This window comes from Rhinopithecus roxellana, unplaced genomic scaffold (genome assembly GCF_007565055.1).
Source record: "Rhinopithecus roxellana isolate Shanxi Qingling unplaced genomic scaffold, ASM756505v1 contig4866, whole genome shotgun sequence".
NCBI classification, from domain to species: domain Eukaryota; kingdom Metazoa; phylum Chordata; class Mammalia; order Primates; family Cercopithecidae; genus Rhinopithecus; species Rhinopithecus roxellana.
The window spans coordinates 38,416-57,276 of NW_022143615.1; the positions used below are offsets into that span (position 1 = coordinate 38,416).

The window sequence follows — 18,861 nt, forward strand, 5'->3', positions numbered from 1 at the left end:
TATAAAATATAGACAGAATAGATATGATATGTATAGGTATAAAATATAGACATAATAGATATGATAGATATAGGTATAAAATATAGACATAATATATTTAAGTATAAAATATAGACACAATAAATATAATAGGTATACGTATAAAATGTAGACATAATAGCTATAGGTATAAAATATAGACATAATAGATATAATAGATACAGGTATGAAATACAGACATAATAGATATAATAGATAGAGGTATAAAATATAGACATAATAGATATAATAGAGAGAGGTATAAAATATAGACATAATAGATATAGGTATAAAATATAGACATAATAGATCTCGGTATCATCTGCAGAATATGGTACTAATGCAAAGGAGTCTGTAACAGACTATACTACACCCTCTTCTTCTCTGCCTAACACTGTGGCTACTAATAACACAAAGATGGAGGATACTTTGGTTAATAATGTGCCCCTGCCTAACACCCTTCCCTTCCCTAAGAGAGAGACTATACAGCAGAGCTCCAGCCTAACTTCAGTTCCTCCCACTACTTTCAGCCTCACCTTCAAGATGGAGTCTGCACGCAAGGATAGGGAGAATTCTCCAAATGTAAGGGAAAAGGGGTCTCCAGTAACTTCCACAGCACCTCCAATTGCAACTGGAGTCAGCAGTAGTGCCAGTGCACCAAGCACTGCTAATTATAATTCGTTCTCAAGTGCATCGATGCCCCAGATTCCTGTTGCTTCAGTCACTCCTACAACATCACTATCAGGAGCTGGTACGTACACTACCTCTTCTTTGAGCACAAAATCTACAACCACATCAGACCCTCCAAATATTTGTAAAGTGAAACCTCAGCAGTTGCAGACAAGCAGCCTGCCTTCTGCAAGTCATTTTTCACAGTTAAGCTGTATGCCTTCCCTTATTGCCCAGCAACAACAGAGTCTGCAAGTTTATGTGTCTCAGTCTGCAGCAGCTCAAATCCCAGCCTTCTATATGGACACAAGTCATTTATTTAATACCCAGCATGCACGATTGGCTCCACCATCCTTGGCTCAACAACAGGGTTTCCAACCAGGTCTCTCTCAGCCAACTTCAGTTCAGCAGATTCCAATCCCTATTTATGCACCACTGCAAGGGCAGCATCAAGCCCAACTGAGTTTGGGGGCTGGACCTGCTGTTTCCCAGGCTCAGGAATTGTTCAGCTCTTCACTTCAACCATATAGATCTCAGCCAGCTTTTATGCAAAGCAGTTTATCCCAGCCATCTGTGGTCCTTTCTGGGACTGCTATTCACAACTTTCCAACTGTCCAACACCAAGAACTTGCCAAGGCACAATCTGGTCTTGCCTTTCAGCAAACATCAAATACCCAGCCTATTCCCATATTGTATGAACATCAACTGGGGCAGGCATCAGGACTAGGAGGTTCCCAGCTGATTGACACACATCTTCTCCAGGCTAGAGCAAATCTTACCCAGGCTTCAAATCTTTATTCTGGACAAGTACAACAGCCTGGTCAGACAAATTTTTATAACACTGCCCAGTCACCAAGTGCTCTCCAGCAGGTTACAGTACCTTTACCAGGATCCCAGCTTTCCTTGCCTAATTTTGGATCTACAGGGCAACCTCTAATTGCTTTGCCTCAGACTCTTCAGTCCCCGTTACAGCATACCACTCCCCAAGCACAGGCTCAGAGTCTGAGTCGTCCTGCACAAGTAAGCCAGCCTTTCAGAGGATTAATTCCTGCTGGAACACAGCATAGCATGATTGCAACCACAGGAAAAATGTCTGAAATGGAACTAAAAGCCTTTGGAAGTGGCATTGATATAAAACCAGGCACACCTCCAATCGCTGGTAGAAGCACCACACCAACATCTAGTCCCTTCCGGGCTACTTCTACAAGTCCGAACAGCCAGTCCAGCAAAATGAACAGTATTGTCTACCAGAAGCAGTTCCAGTCAGCCCCTGCCACTGTGAGAATGACACAACCGTTTCCTACACAGTTTGCACCCCAGAAGAGAGCTGTGGGAAGAGGACTCAGCCACAAGACATTTGGTCCTAGGTGTTGGCAAAGCAGAGAGCAGAGGTTCTTCAGTCCACGCAACGGTTCTTCTCTGAACAGCAACAGAGCAAACAGATAGGAGGCAAAGCCCAGAAAGTGGACAGTGATTCAAGTAAACCTCCTGAAACACTGACCGACCCTCCTGGTGTCTGTCAGGAAAAAGTAGAAGAAAAGCCACCCCCTGCACCCTCCATAGCCACCAAACCTGTTAGAACTGGACCAATCAAACCTCAGGCAATCAAAACCGAAGAAACAAAATCTTAAAGGCTATGGTTTATTGCAGGGGATTGGGGGTGGGGGGAGGGAAAACATGGAGAATTAAGTCAGATAATGCCAGCAGCCAAAGGGGCAAAATGGTCCGTGACATTATCCTGTTCAGAGCTTGGAGATATACAAGGGACATAGGAGCAATTTACACTGACACATAGCTGCTGTACCAGTAAAAATGAGGCTTTGCAAGCTTGTACCTACTATATAACATGCACTCGGTTGATGGCCACGCATCTTCAGTCAGAATTTATATATAAATATATGCACCCATTTTTTTGAGTGCATATAATTTAGACCTAAAAATCCTTATGATTAGATGAAACACCAAAAATATAAGAAAAATAACACGGCAGAGGAATAGCTCAGCCTGAACAGTGTGATGGTCCCAGCTAATACATCAGATGCGGTTTTTTTGCTCCCTTATGTTCCTTGGATATGGTTATGGCATTTGTAGGCTTGGAGGTGAAGAACTGAAGATAACTGGTGCTGGATAGAGGAGCCTTATTTTTTATTATGGCAGCTTGCTATTTTTATAACATGGTGATTGAGTTGAACACAATCAAAGTACAGTAGTAACTGATCTCCCCTTCTTCCTGGATGAATGAGCAGATGAGTAAATATTGATGTCAGCATCCTTGAACCATATCATAGTGAGCAGTGTTTGGCTACTGCTTCTGTTTGAAATGATGCTGTGTTTGGTTGTGGTCCGAAGCTTTGAAGCGCTACTTAGCATCTCCTTTCTTCCATGGAGCTCTAACCATTCAAACATGACAGATTTGGTAAAATGCTAGTTAGGTTGAGTCTTCCTTGCCCCACTCAGTCATCTTTGTATGAATCCCATGGTTCTGGGGTTTTTTTCTTTTTTTCCTTTTTCTTTTTTCTTTCTTTTTTTTTTTTTTTTCTTTTTTTTTTTTTTTTTTTTTTTGTTAAACCAGTTTTTAGCTGGTGTTTAGCTGGTGTTTATGAAGAACAGTGAGTACCTAGAACTGTGCCACTAATTAAAGGAAATCCTAAGAAGGTGCATTTCTTTACAGAGCTGTGTCATGCCATCCTTTGGGCCCTCTGCTGGAAAAGTAGAATCAAGTCTCAAATAATGCCTTTTTAATTGTATCCTCTAGTATTATAGATATAGGACAGTACTGTATCATACCTCTGTGAATGTAAAATATCTTGTACCTGCTTTATGATACGTAGTAGTGACCGTGCTTTATCAGAGCTGTTTTTAATGATGTTATTCTAGAATGTTTTATTTCCAGATGATGATTCAGAAGCTAATTTTAAAAAATGGTGCCAGGTACCACAACAGTAACAGAACTTTGCAATTTTCTGGGGTTTTGTTTTTTACCTTCCCCCCCCCTTTATTTTAAATGGAGTGTGCTGGATGTCTCTATAATTTTATTCAGATGACTGCAGAACCTGGAAAAGCTGTTGCTGCTATTGATGCATAACATACTGCTATTGGTCTTTTTATATAAATATATATATACACATATATATATATAATTTGAATTCTTGGAAACTTTAGCTGTGCTGTCAACTTTGGAAAAAGTATCCCAGTTTACTGTGTTGAGTTGGCATTGTACAGAAATTAACAGCCATATTGGTCTAGAAATGTTAAACTTAATTTTATCCATTTGTACAGGGGTAACGCACTGTATTAAATAAGTAAGGTCTTATCTACATGGGTTTGATTACAGAAACTAATAAAGTATTCTCTAAATAAAAAAAATAAAATAAAATAAAATAAAATATAGACATAATAGATATAGGTAAAAAATACAGACATAATAGATATAATAGATATACATATAAAATATATACATAATAGATATAGGTATAAAATATAGAGAGAATAGATACAACAGATATAGTTATACAATATAGAGATACTAGTTATAATAGATATAGGTATAAAATATAGACATAATAGATATAATAGATATAGGTATAAAATATAGACATAATAGATATAGGTACAAAATATAGAAATAATGGATATAATAGATACATGTATAAAATATAGACATAATAGATATAGGTATAAAATATAGACGAAATAGGTATAATAGATATAGGTATAAAATATAGACATAATAGATATAATAGATATATGTATAAAATATAGACATAATAGATATAGGTATAAAATATAGACATAATAGATATAATATATATAGTTATAAAATATAGACATAATAGTTATAATAGATATAGGTATAAAATATAGTTATAATAGATATGGGTATAAAATATAGATATAATAGATATAGGTTTAAAATATGGACATAATCGATATAACAGCTATAGGTATAAAATATAGACATAATAGATATAATAGATACAGGTATAAAATATAGATATAATAAATATAGGCATAAAACATAGATATAATAGATATAGGTATAAAATACACTTATAATAGATATAGTTATATAATATAAATATAACAGATATAATAGACATAGGTATAAAACACAGACATAATAGATACAGATATAAAATATAGTAATAATGGATATAATGGATATATGTATAAAATATAGATATAAAGGATATAATAGATATAGGTATAAAATATAGACATAATAGATATAATAGATATAGGTATAAAACAGAGACATTATAGATATAACAGATATATGTAAAAAATATAAACATAATAGATATAGGTATAAAATATAGACATAATAGATACAATAGATATAGGTATAAAATATAGATATAAAGGATATAATAGATATAGGTATGAAATATAGAGATAATAGATATAATAGATATAGGTGTAAAATGTAGACATAATAGATATAATAGATATAGGTATAAAATATAGACATAATAGATATAAAAGATATAGGTATAAAAGGAGACATAATAGGTATAGGTATAAAATAGAGACATAATAGATATAATAGATATAGGTATAAAACATAGACATAATGGATATAATAGATAGAGGTATAAAATACAGACATAATAGATATAGATATAGGTATAAATTCAGACATTATAGATATAATAGAAATAGGTATAAAATATAGACATAATAGATATAGGTATAAAATACAGACATAATAGATATAGGTATAAAATATAGACATAATAGTTATACCTATAAAATATAGCCATAAGAGTTATAACAGATATAGGTATAAAATATAGACATAATAGATATAATAGATATAGGTATAAAATATAGCCATAGTTGATATAATAGTTATAGGTATAAAATATAGACATAATAGATATAGGTATAAAATATAGACGTAATAGATATAATAGATATAGGTAGGAAATACAGACATAATAGTTATTATAGATATAGGTATAAAATATAGACAAAATAGATGTAATATACATAGGTATAAAATATAGACATAATAGATATAATAGATATCGTTAAAAAATATAGACATAAAAGATGTAATAGATAGGGTTATAAAATATAGACATGAGATATAGGTATAAAATATCTATACAATAGATATAATAGATATACATATAAAATATAGATATAATAGATATAGGTATAAAATATAGATATAATAGATATAATAGATATAGGTATAAAATATAGATATAATAGATATAATAATAAAATATAAATATAATACATATTATAGATAAAGCTATAAAATATAGATATAATGATTAGCGATATAAAATATAGTTATAATAGATATAGGTATAAAATATACATATAATAGATATAATAGACATAGGTATAAAATATAGACATAATAGATATAATAGATATAGGTATCAAATATAGACATAATAGATATAATAGATATAGGTATACAATACAGACATAATAGATATAATAGATATAGGTATAAAATATAGACATAATCGATATAATAGATATAGGTATAAAATATAGACATAATAGATATAATAGATATAGGTATAAAATATATACATAATAGATATAGGTTTAAAACATTGACATAATATATACAACAGATATAGGTATAAAATATAGACATAATAGATATAATAGATATAGGTATAAAATATAGACATAATAGATATAGGTATAAAATATAGACATAATAGATATAGGTATAATATTTAGACATAATAGATATAATAGATATAGGTATAAAATATAGACATAAAATGTATAATAGATATAGGTATAAAATATAGACACAATAGATATAGGTGTAAAATATACTCATAAAATACAGATATAATAGATATAAGTAAAAAATATGGACACAATCGATATAACAGATATAGGTATATAATATAGACATAATAGATATAATAGATACAGATATAATACAGATATGATAGATATAGGTATAAAATATAGACATAATAGATATAATAGATGTAGGTATAAAATATAGACATAATAGATATAATAGATGTAGGTATGAAATATAGACATAACAGATATAATAGATATAGGTAAAAAATATAGACATAATAGATATAATAGATATAGACATAACTGATATAATAGATATTGCTTTAAAATATAGCCATAATAGATATAGGTATAAAATACAGACATAATAGATATAATAGACATAGGTATAAAATACAGACATCATAGATATAATAGAGGTATAAAATATGGACAATACGTATAAACGACATAGATAAGAAATATAGACATAATAGGTATAATGGATATAGGTATAAAATATAGACATAATAGATATAAGAGATATAGATATAGAATATAGTTATAATAGATATAATACGTATAGGTATAAAATATAGATATAATCGATATAAGTATAAAATATAGACATAATAGATATAATAGATATATGTATAAAATATAGACATAATAGATATAGCTATAAAATATAGACATAATAGATATAATAGATATATGTATAAAATATAGACATAATAGTTATAGCTATAAAATATAGACAAAATAGATATAATATATATTTATAAAATGTAGACATAATAGTTATAAAAGATATAGGTATAAAATATAGATATAATAGACATGGGTATAAAATACAGATACAATATATATAGGTATAACATATGGACACAATCGATATAACAGATATAGGTATATAATATAGACATAATAGATATAATAGATACAGGTATAAAATATAGATATAATAGATATAGGTACAAAATACAGATATAATAGATACAGTTATATAATATAAATATAACAGATATAATAGACATAGGTATAAAACAGAGACATAATAGATACAGATATAAAATATAGACATAATGTATATAATATATATGTATAAAATATAGATATAATGAATATAATAGATATAGCTATAAAATATACACATAACAGATATAATAGATATTGGTCTAATGTATAGACATAATAGATATAATACATATAGGTATAAAATAGAGACATAAAAGTTATAATAGATATAGGTGAAAAATATAAACACAATAGATATAGGTATGAAATATAGATATAATAGATAAAATAGATATAGGTATAAAATATAGACATAAAGGATGTAATAGATAAAGGTATGAAATATAGACATAATAGATATAATAGATAGAGGTATAAAATATAGACATAATAGATATAATAGATATCGGTGTCAAATGTATACATAATAGATATAATAGATATAGGTATAAAATATAGACATAATAGATATAATAGATATAGGTATAAAAAAGAGACATAATATGTATAGGTATAAAATAGAGACATAATAGATATAATAGATATAGGTATAAAACATAGACATAGTGGATATAATAGAGTGTGGTATAAAATATAGAGATAATAGATATAATAGATATAGATATAAAATGTAGACATAATAGATATAATAGATACAGGTATAAAATAAAGACATAATAGATATAATATATATAGGTATAAAATAAACATAGATACAGTAATAAAATATAGATATAATAGGAATAATAGATAAAGGTATAAAATGTAAATATAATAGATATAGGTATGAAATATAGATATAATGGATATAATAGATATAGGTATAAAATGTAGATATAATACATATAATTATAAATTAGAAATATAATAGATATAATAGATATAGGTATAAAAATAGGTGTAATAGCTATAGGTATAAAATATAGATATAACAGATATAATGGATATAGGTATAAAATATAGCCATAATAGATATAGTAGATATAGGAAAAAAATACAGACATAATCGATATAATAGATATAGTTATGAAATATGGGCATAGTAGAACTAGGTATAAAATAGAGACATAATAGATATAACAGATATAGGTATAAAATTTAGACATAATGGATATAATAGATATAGGTATAAAATATTGACATAGTAGATATAATAGATATAGGTATAAAATATAGACATAATAGATATAGGTATAAATTATAGACATAATCGATATAATAGATATAGGTGTAAAATATAGACATAGTAGATATAATAGATATAGGTATAAAATATAGACATAATAGACCTAGGTATAAAATATAGACATAATAGATATAATAGATATAGGTGTAAAATACAGACATAATAGATACATTTGATAGAGTTTTAAAATATAGACATAATGGATATGAGAGTTATAGGTATAAAATATAGACATCATTGATATAATAGATACAGATATAAAATATAGACATAATAGATATAGGTATAAAATATAGATATAATAATTATAATAGATATAGTTATAAAACATAGATATAACACATATAATACATATAGGTGTAAAATATAAACATAATAGATGTAGGTATAATATATAGACATAGATATAATAGATAGAGGTATAAAATATGGACATAACAAATCTAATAGATATAGGTATAAAATACAGACATAAAAGATACAATAGATATAGGTATAAAATATAGACATAATTGATATCGGTATAAAATATAGACATAATAGATATAATAGATATAGGTATGAAATATCGACATAATAGATATAATAGATGTAGGTATAAAATATAGACATAATAGATATAATAGATGTAGGTATAAAATGTAGACATAACAGATATAATAGATATAGGTATAAAATATAGACTTAATAGATAGATACAGACATAACTGATATAATAGGTATTGCTTTAAAATATAGTCATAATAGATATAGGTATAAAATACAGACATAATAGATATAATAGATATAGTTATAAAATACAGACATAATAGATATAATAGATATAGACATAATAGATATAATAGATATAGGTAAAATATATAGATATAATAGATATAGGTATAAAATACAGATATAATGGATATAATATAGGTATAAAATATAGACAATACATATAGATATAGGTATAAAATATAGACATAATAGAGACAATAGGTATAGGAATTAAATACATATAAAATAGATATAGGTTTAAAATATACACATAATACATACAATAGATATAGGTATGAAATATAGATATAATAAATATAGGTATAAAATATAGATATAATAGATATAGCTATAAAATGTAAACAATAGATATAATACTATAGGTATAAAAAACAGACATAATAGATATAATAGATATAGGTAAAAAATATAGACATAATAGATATAATAGATATAGTTATAAAATACAGACATAATAGATATAATAAATATAGGTGTAAAATATAGATATAATCGATACAATTATAAAATATAGATATAATAGTTATAATAGATAAAGGTATGAAATATAAATATTATAGATATAGGTATAAAATATAGATATATATAATAGATATATATTATAAAATATAATTATAATAGATATAGTTATAAATTAGAAATATAATAGATATAATAGATATAGGTATGAAAAACAGGTGTAATAGATATAGGTATAAAATATAGATACAATAGATATAATGGATATAGGTATAATATATAGCCATAATAGATATAATAGATATAGGAAAAAAATATAGACATAAAAGATATAATAGATATAGTTATAAAATATGGACATAATTGATATAGGTAAATATAGAGACATAATAGATATAATAGATATAGGTATAAAATACAGACATAATGGATATAATAGATAAAGGTATAAAATATTGACATAATAGACATAATAGATATAGGTATAAAATATAGACATAATAGATATAGGTATAAAATACAGACATAATAGATATAATAGATATAGGTATTAAATATAGACATAATAGATATAGGTATAAAATATAGACATAATAGATATAATATATATAGGCATAAAATATACACAAAAGAGATATAATAGATATTGATATAAATTGTAGACATAATAGGTATAATTGATATAGGTATAAAATATAGACATAATTGATATAATAGATAGAGGTATAAAATATAGACATAAGAGATATAATAGAGGTATAAAATATAGACATAAGAGATATAATAGATAGAGGTAGAAAATATACATAATAGATATAATCGATTTATGTATAAAATATAGACATAATAGATATAATAGATATAGGTATAAAATATAGACGTAACAGATATAATAGATATAGGTGTAAAATATAGACATAATAGATATAATAGATATAGGTATAAAATATAGACAAATATAATAGATAGAAGTATAAAATATAGACATAATACGTATAAAATATACAGGTATAAAATATAGACTTAATAGGTATAATAGATACAGGTATAGAATATCGACATAATAGATATAAGAGATATTGGTATAAAATATACATATAATAGATACAGGTATAAAATATAGATACAATAGATAAAATAGATATAGGTATAAAATATAGATATAATAGATATAGGTATAAAATATAGTTTTAATAGATATAATATATAGAGGTATTAGAGATATAATAGATATAGGTAAAAAATATAGATATAATAAATAGAGGTATAAAATATAGATATAATAGCTATAAACTATAAATACGATAGATATAATTGATATAGGTATAAAATATAGATGTGATAAATATAGGTATATAATATAGATATAATAGATATAATAGATATAGTATAAAATATAAATATAATAGATATAATAGACTACCGGTATAAAATATAGACATAATAGATATAATAGATATAAGTATACAAACAGAGACATAACAGATATTATCGATGTGGGTATAAAATATAGACATAATAGAATAATAGATATGGGTATAAAATATAGACATAAAGATAGTAGATATAGGTATTAAATATACACAAACAGATTAATAGATACAGGTATAAAATACAGACATAATAGATATCGTAGATCTAGGTATTAAATATAGACATAATAGATAAAATAGATATAGGTATAAAATACAGACATATAGATATAGTAGATATAGTATAAAAATAGACATAATAGATATAAGAGATATACGTCTAATATAGACATAATTGATATAATAGATATATATATATAGATATAATAGATATAGGTATGAAAATATAGACATAATGGATATAATAGATTTACTTATAAAATATAGACATAATGGATATAATAGATAAGGTAAAAAATATAGACATAATAGCTATGTGTATAAAATATAGACATAATAGATATAATAGAGAGAGGTATAAAATAAAGACATAATAGATATAATATATATAGTTGTAAAATATAGCAATACTAGAAATAATCGATATTGGTATAAAATATAGATATAATAGATATAGATATAAAATGTAGACATAATAGATATAATAGATACAGGTATAAAATATAAGACAGAATAGATATAATATAGGTATAAAAAAAGAATATAATAGGTATAGGTATAAAATACAGACATAATAGATATAATAAATATTGATAAAAAATATAGATATAATAGATACAGTAATAAAATATAGATATAATAGGTATAATAGATAAAGGTATAAATTATAAATATAATAGATATAGGTATGAAATATAGATATAATAGATATAATAGATATAGGTATAAAATGTAGATATTTTATATCTGGGTTCCCTGTACTGTTCCATTGATCTATGCATCTCTTTTTATGCCAGAACCGTGCTGCTTTGGTCACATAGCTATTTAGTACAATTTGAAGTCAGGTAATGTGATTCTTCCAGTTTTGTTCTTTGTGTGTAGGATGCCTTTGGCATTTCTGGGTCTCTTGTGGCTTCATATAAATGTTACGGTTTTTTTTTTTCTTTTAACATTTCTGTGAAGAATGTCATTGGTATTTTGACAGAGATTGCATTGAATCTGTAAATTGCTTTGCTTTAGTGCTATAAATTCCCTCTACACACTGCTTAAATGTGTCCCGAAGGGGCGGAGCAAGATGGACGAATAGTACAACTCCCGTCTCCAAATCCCAGCGCGAGCGACCCAAAGACCGGTGATTTCTGCATTTCACACTGAGGTACTGGGGTCATCTCACTAGGGGTGCCGGACAATCGTGCTGGTCAGCTGCTGCAGCCTGACCGCGAGAGCTGAGCGGGCGAGGCATCGCCTCACCTGGAAGCGCAAGGGGGGAGGGGATCCGTTTTCCTACCAGGGAACTGAGACACACAACACCTGGAAATCGGTAACTCCCACCCCAATACGCCTTAAGCACAGGCACACCAGGAAATATATCCCACACCTGGCCGGGGGGTCCCACGCCCAGAAGCCTCCCTCACTGCTAACACAGCAGTCTGCGCGATCTATCCGCAGGGCAGCGCGAGGCTGGGGGAGGGCGCCGCCATTGCTGAGGCTTAGTAGGTAAACAAAGCCGCTGGGAAGCTCGAACTGGGTGGAGCTCACAGCAGCTCAAGGAAGCCTGCCTGTCTCTGTAGTCTCCACCTCTGGGGACAGCGCACAGCTGAAGCCAACCGGGGAAAGCGGGGCCGGTGAGAGCGAACGACTCTGTCTGACAGCTTTGGGAAGCCGTGGATCTCCCAACGCGGAGGTTGAGATCTGAGAACGGACAGACTGCCTGCTCAGGTGGTCCCTGACCCCTGAGTAGCCTAGCTGGAGAGAATCCCCCCTAGGGGCAGTCTGACACCCCACACTTACAGGGTGGAGTACACCCCTGAGAGGAAACTTCCAAAGGAAGAATCAGACAGGTACACTCGCTTCGCACTATTCTATCTTGGCAACCTCTGCTGCTGATACCCAGGCAACAGGGTCTGGAGTGGACCTCAAGCATCTCACAACAGACCAACAGACAGTCCTTCGACTGTCAGAAGGAAAACTATCAAACAGGAAGGACACCTATACCCAAACCCCATCAGTCGTCACCACATCAAGACCAGAGACAGATAAAACCACAAGATGGGAAGAAGCAGGGCAGAAAAGCTGGAAATTCAAAAAATAAGAGCAGCATCTCCCCCTGCAAAGGAGCGCAGCCCAGCCAGCAAGGATCAAAGCTGGTCGAGATGACTTGACGAGAGGAGAGAAGGCTTCAGTCCATCAAACTTTCGAGCTAAAGGGGAATTACGTACCCACGCAAAGAAACTAAAAATTTGAAAAAGTGGAAGAATTACAGCTAGCTAATAATGCAGAGAGATCATAAACGAAATGACAGGATGAAAACCATGACACGAGAAATACATGACAAATGCACAAGCTTCAGTACCGACTCGATCAACTGGAAGAAAGAGTATCAGCATTGAGATCAAATGAATGAAAGATGAGAGAAGAGAAACCAAAAGAAAAAAAGAAGAAAAAGAATAGAAAAGCCTGCAAGAAGTATGGGATTACGTAAAAAGACCAATCTACGTCTGATGGTGGGTGCCGAAAGTGAGGGGGAAATGGAACCAGTTGGAAAACACTCTTCAGGATATCATCCAGGAGAACTTCCCCAACCTAGTAGGGCAGGCCCACATTCAAATTCAGGAAATACAGAGAACGCCACAAGTACTCCTCCAGAAGGCAAACTCCAAGACACATAATTGCCAGATTCACCAAAGTTGAAATGAAGAAAAAATCTTAAGGGCAGCCAGAGAGAAAGGTCGGTTACCCACAAAGGGAAGCCCATCAGACTAACAGCAGATCTCTCAGCAGAAACTCTACAAGCCAGAAGAGAGTGGGGGCCATATTCAACGTTCTTAAAGAAAAGAATTTTCAACCCAGAATTTCATATCCAGCCAAACTAGTTTCATCAGTGAAGGAGAAATAAAATCTTTTACAGATAAGCAAATGTTTAGAGATTTTGTCACCACCAGGCCTGCCTTACAAGGACCCTGAAGGGAGCCCTAAACAGGAAAGAACAACCGGTACCAGCCATCGCAAAAAACATCCAAAATGTAAAGACCATCGAGGCTAAGAAGAAAACTGCTCAACTAACGAGCAAAAATAACCAGTTAATATCATAATGGCAGGATCAAGTTCACACATAACATATTAACCTTAAATGTTAATGGACTAAATGCTCCAATTAAAAGACACAGACTGGCAAACTGGATAAAGAGTCAAGACCCATCAGTCTGCTGTATTCAGGAGACCCCTCTCACATGCAGAGACATACTGGACTCAAAATAAAGGGATGGAGGAAGTCTACCAAGCAAATGGAGAACAAAAAAAAGCAGGGGTTGCAATCCTTGTCTCTGATAAACGACTTTAAACCATCAAGATCAAAAGAGACAAAGAGGCCATTACATAATGGTAAAGGGATCAATTCAACAGGAAGAGCTAACTCTCCTACTATATATGTACCCAATACAGGAGCACCCAGATTCATAAGCAAGTCCTTAGAGACTTACAAAGAGACATAGACTCCCATACAATAGAATGGGAGACTTCAACACCCCTGTCAACATTAGACAGATCCAACGAGACAGAAAGTTAACAAGGATATCCAGGAATTGAACTCATCTCTGCACCAGCAGGACCTAATAGACATCTATAGAACTCTCACCCCAAATCAACAGAGTATACATTCTTCTCAGCACACATCGCACTTATTCCAAATTGACCACATAATTGGAAGTAAAGCACTCCTCGCAAATGTAAAGAACAGAAACTTAACAAACTGTCTCTCAGACCACCGTGCAATCAACCTAGACTCCGGACTAGAAAACTCAATCAAACCGCTCAACTACATGGAAACTGAACACCTGCTCCTGAATGACTACTGGGTACATAACGAAATAAAAGCAGAAATAAAGATGTTCTTTGAAACCAATGAGAACATAAGATACAACATACCAGATCTCTGGGCACATTTAAAGCAGTGTGTAGAGGGAAATTTATAGCACTAATGCCCACAAGAGAAAGCAGGAAAGATCTAAAATTGACACTCTAACATCACAATGAAAAGAACTAGAGAGGCAAGAGCAAACACATTCAAAGCTAGCAGAAGGCAAGAAATAACTAAGATCAGAGCAGAACTGAAGGAGATAGAGACACAAAAAACCCTCCAAAAAATCAATGATCCAGGAGTTGGTTTTTTGAAATCAACAAAATTGACAGACCGCTAGCAAGGCTATAAAGAAGAAAAAGAGAGAGAATCAAATAGATGAAAAAAAATGATAAAGGGATATCACCACTGACCCCACAGAAATACAAACTACCATCAGAGAATACTATAACCTCTCGCAAATCAACTAGAAATCTAGAAGAAATGGATAATTTCCTGGACACTTACACTCTCCCAAGACTAAACCGGAGAAGTTGAATCCCTGATAGACCAATAGCAGGCTCTGAAATTGAGGCAACAATTAATAGCCTACCCACCAAAAAAAGTCCAGGACCAGATGGATTCACAGCTGAATTCTACCAGAGGTACAAGGAGGAGCTGGTACCATTCCTTCTGAAGCTATTCCAATCAATAGAAAAAGAGGGAATCCTCCCTAACTCATTTTATGAGGCCAACATCATCCTGATACCAAAGCCTGGCAGGACACACAAAAAAAAGAGAATTTTAGACCAATATCCCTGTGAACATTGATGCAAAAATTCTCAATAAATACTGGCAAACCGGATTCCAGCAGCACATCAAAAGCTTATCCACCATGATCAGTGGGCTTCATCCCTGGGATGCAAGGCTGGTTCAACATTCGCAATCAATAAACGTAATCCGCATATAAACAGAACCAAGACAAGAACCACATGATTGTCTCAATAGATGCAGAAAAGGATTTGACAAAATTCAACAGCCCTTCAGCTAAAAACGCTCAATAAATTCGGTTTGATGGAACGTACCTCAAAATATAAGAGCTATTTATGACAAACCCACAGCTAATATCTACTGAATGGGCAAAAACTGGAAAAATTCCCTTTGAAAACTGGCACAAGACAGGGATGCCCTCTCCTCACCACTCCTATTCAACATAGTGTTGGAAGTTCTGGCTAGGGCATCAGGCAAGAGAAAGAAATCAAGAGTATCGTTAGGAAAGAAGAAGTCAAATTGTCCCTGTTCGCAGATGACATGATTGTATATTTAGAAAACCCCATCGTCTCAGCCCACAATCTCCTTAAGCTAGAAAGCAACTTCAGCAAAGTTCTCAGGATACAAAATTAATGTGCAAAAATCACAAGCATTCTTATACACCAGTAACAGACAAGCAGAGAGCCAAATCAGGAATGAACTTCCATTCACAATTGCTTCAAAGAGAATAAAATACCTAGGAATCCAGCTTACAAGGGATGTAAAGGACCTCTTCAAGGAGAACTACAAACCACTGCTCAGTGAATGAAAGAGGGACACAAACAAATGGAAGAACATACCATGCTCATGGATAGGAAGAATCAATATCGTGAAAATGGCCATACTCCCCAAGGTTATTTATAGATTCAATGCCATCCCCATCAAGCTACCAATGTTTCTTCACAGAATTGGAAAAAACTGCTTTAAAGTTCATATGGAACCAAAAAGAGCCCGTATTGCCAAGACAATCCTAAGTCAAGGACAAAGCTGGAGGCGTCACCTCTACCTGACTTCAACTACTCTACAAGGCTACATAACCAAAACAGCATGGTGCTGGTACCAAAACAGAGATATAGACCAATGGAACGAAGAGTCCTCAGAAATAATACCGCACATCTACAGCCATCTGATCTTTGACAAACCTGAGGAAACAGAAGGGGAAAGGATTCTCTATTTAATAATGGTGCTGGGAAAATTGCTAGCCATAAGTAGAAGCTGAAACTGGATCCTTTCCTTACCCCTTATACGAAGATTAATTCAAGATGGATTAGAGACTTAAATGTTAGACCTATACCATAAAACCCTAGAAGAAAATCTGGTAGTACCATTCAGGACATAGGCATGGCAAGGACTTCATGTCTAAAACACCAAAACAGCAGCAAAAGCACAAAATTGACAAATGGGATCTAATTAACTAAAGACTTTTGCACAGCAAAAGAAACTACCATCAGAGTGAACGGCAACCTACAGAATGGAGAAAATTTTTGCAACCACTCCTCTGACAAGGGCTAATATCCAGAATCTACAAGAACTCAAACAAATTACAGAAAAAAGCAAACAACCCCATCAAAAAGTGGGAAAGGATATGAACAGACTTTTCTCAAAAGAAGTATTCATACAGCCAACAGACACATGAAAAAATGCTCTCATCACTCGCCATCAGAGAAATGCAATCAAAACCCAATGAGATACCATCTCACACCAGTTAGAATGGCAATCATTAAGAAGTCAGGAAACAACAGGTGTTGGAGAGATGTGGAGAAATAGGAACACTTTTACACTGTTGGTGGGATTGTAAACTAGTTCAACCATTATGGAAAACAGTTTGGCAATTCCTCAAGGATCTAGAACTAATGTACCACATGACCCAGCCATCCACTACTGGGTATATACCCAAAGGATTATAAATTATTCTACTACAAAGACACATGCACATGTATGTTTATTGCGGCACTATTCACAATAGCAAAGACTTGGAATCAACCCAATGTCCATCTGTACAGACTGGATTAAGAAAATGTGGCACATACACCATGGAATACTATGCAGCCATAAAAAAGGATGAGTTTGCGTCCTTTGTAGGACATGGATGCAGCTGGAAACCATCATTCTTAGCAAACTATCACAAGAACAGAAAACCAAACACCGCATGTTCTCACTCATAGGTGGGAACTGAACAATGAGATCACTTGGACTCGGGAAGGGGAACATCACGCCCTGGGGCCTATCATGGGAGGGGGGAGGGGGGGGGAGGAGGGATGTGCATTGGGGAGTTTTACATGATATAAATGATGAATTGATGGGTGCTGACGAGTTGATGGGTGCAGCACACCAACTGGCATAAGTATACATATGTAACAAACCTGCACGTTATGCACATGTACCCTAGAACTTGAAGTATAATAAAAAATAAATAAATAAATAAATTAAAAAAAAAAAAGTGTCACAGAGATTCTGGTATGTTGTATCTTTGTTCTCATTGGTTTCAAAGAACATCTTTATTTCTGCTTTCATTTCGTTACGTACCCAGTAGTCATTCAGGAGCAGTTTGTTCAGTTTCCATGTAGTTGAGCGGTTTTGATTGAGTTTCTTAGTCCTGAGTTCTAGTTTGATTGCACTGTGGTCTGAGAGACAGTTTGTTATAATTTCTGTTCTTTTACATTTGGTGAGGAGTGCTTTACTTCCAATTATGTGGTCAATTTTGGAATACGTGCGATGTGGTGCTGAGA

The 18,861-nt window shown here is 31.6% G+C and overlaps 1 pseudogene across 1 annotated transcript; it reads left to right on the forward strand.

Moving 5' to 3' along the window:
• The first annotated feature begins 327 nt into the window (after positions 1 to 327).
• LOC115896088 lies at positions 328 to 2,679 on the forward strand (annotated as a pseudogene). Its single transcript, XR_004056068.1, has one exon. The product of XR_004056068.1 is annotated as a protein PRRC2C pseudogene (transcript).
• The last annotated feature ends 16,182 nt before the right edge of the window (positions 2,680 to 18,861 follow it).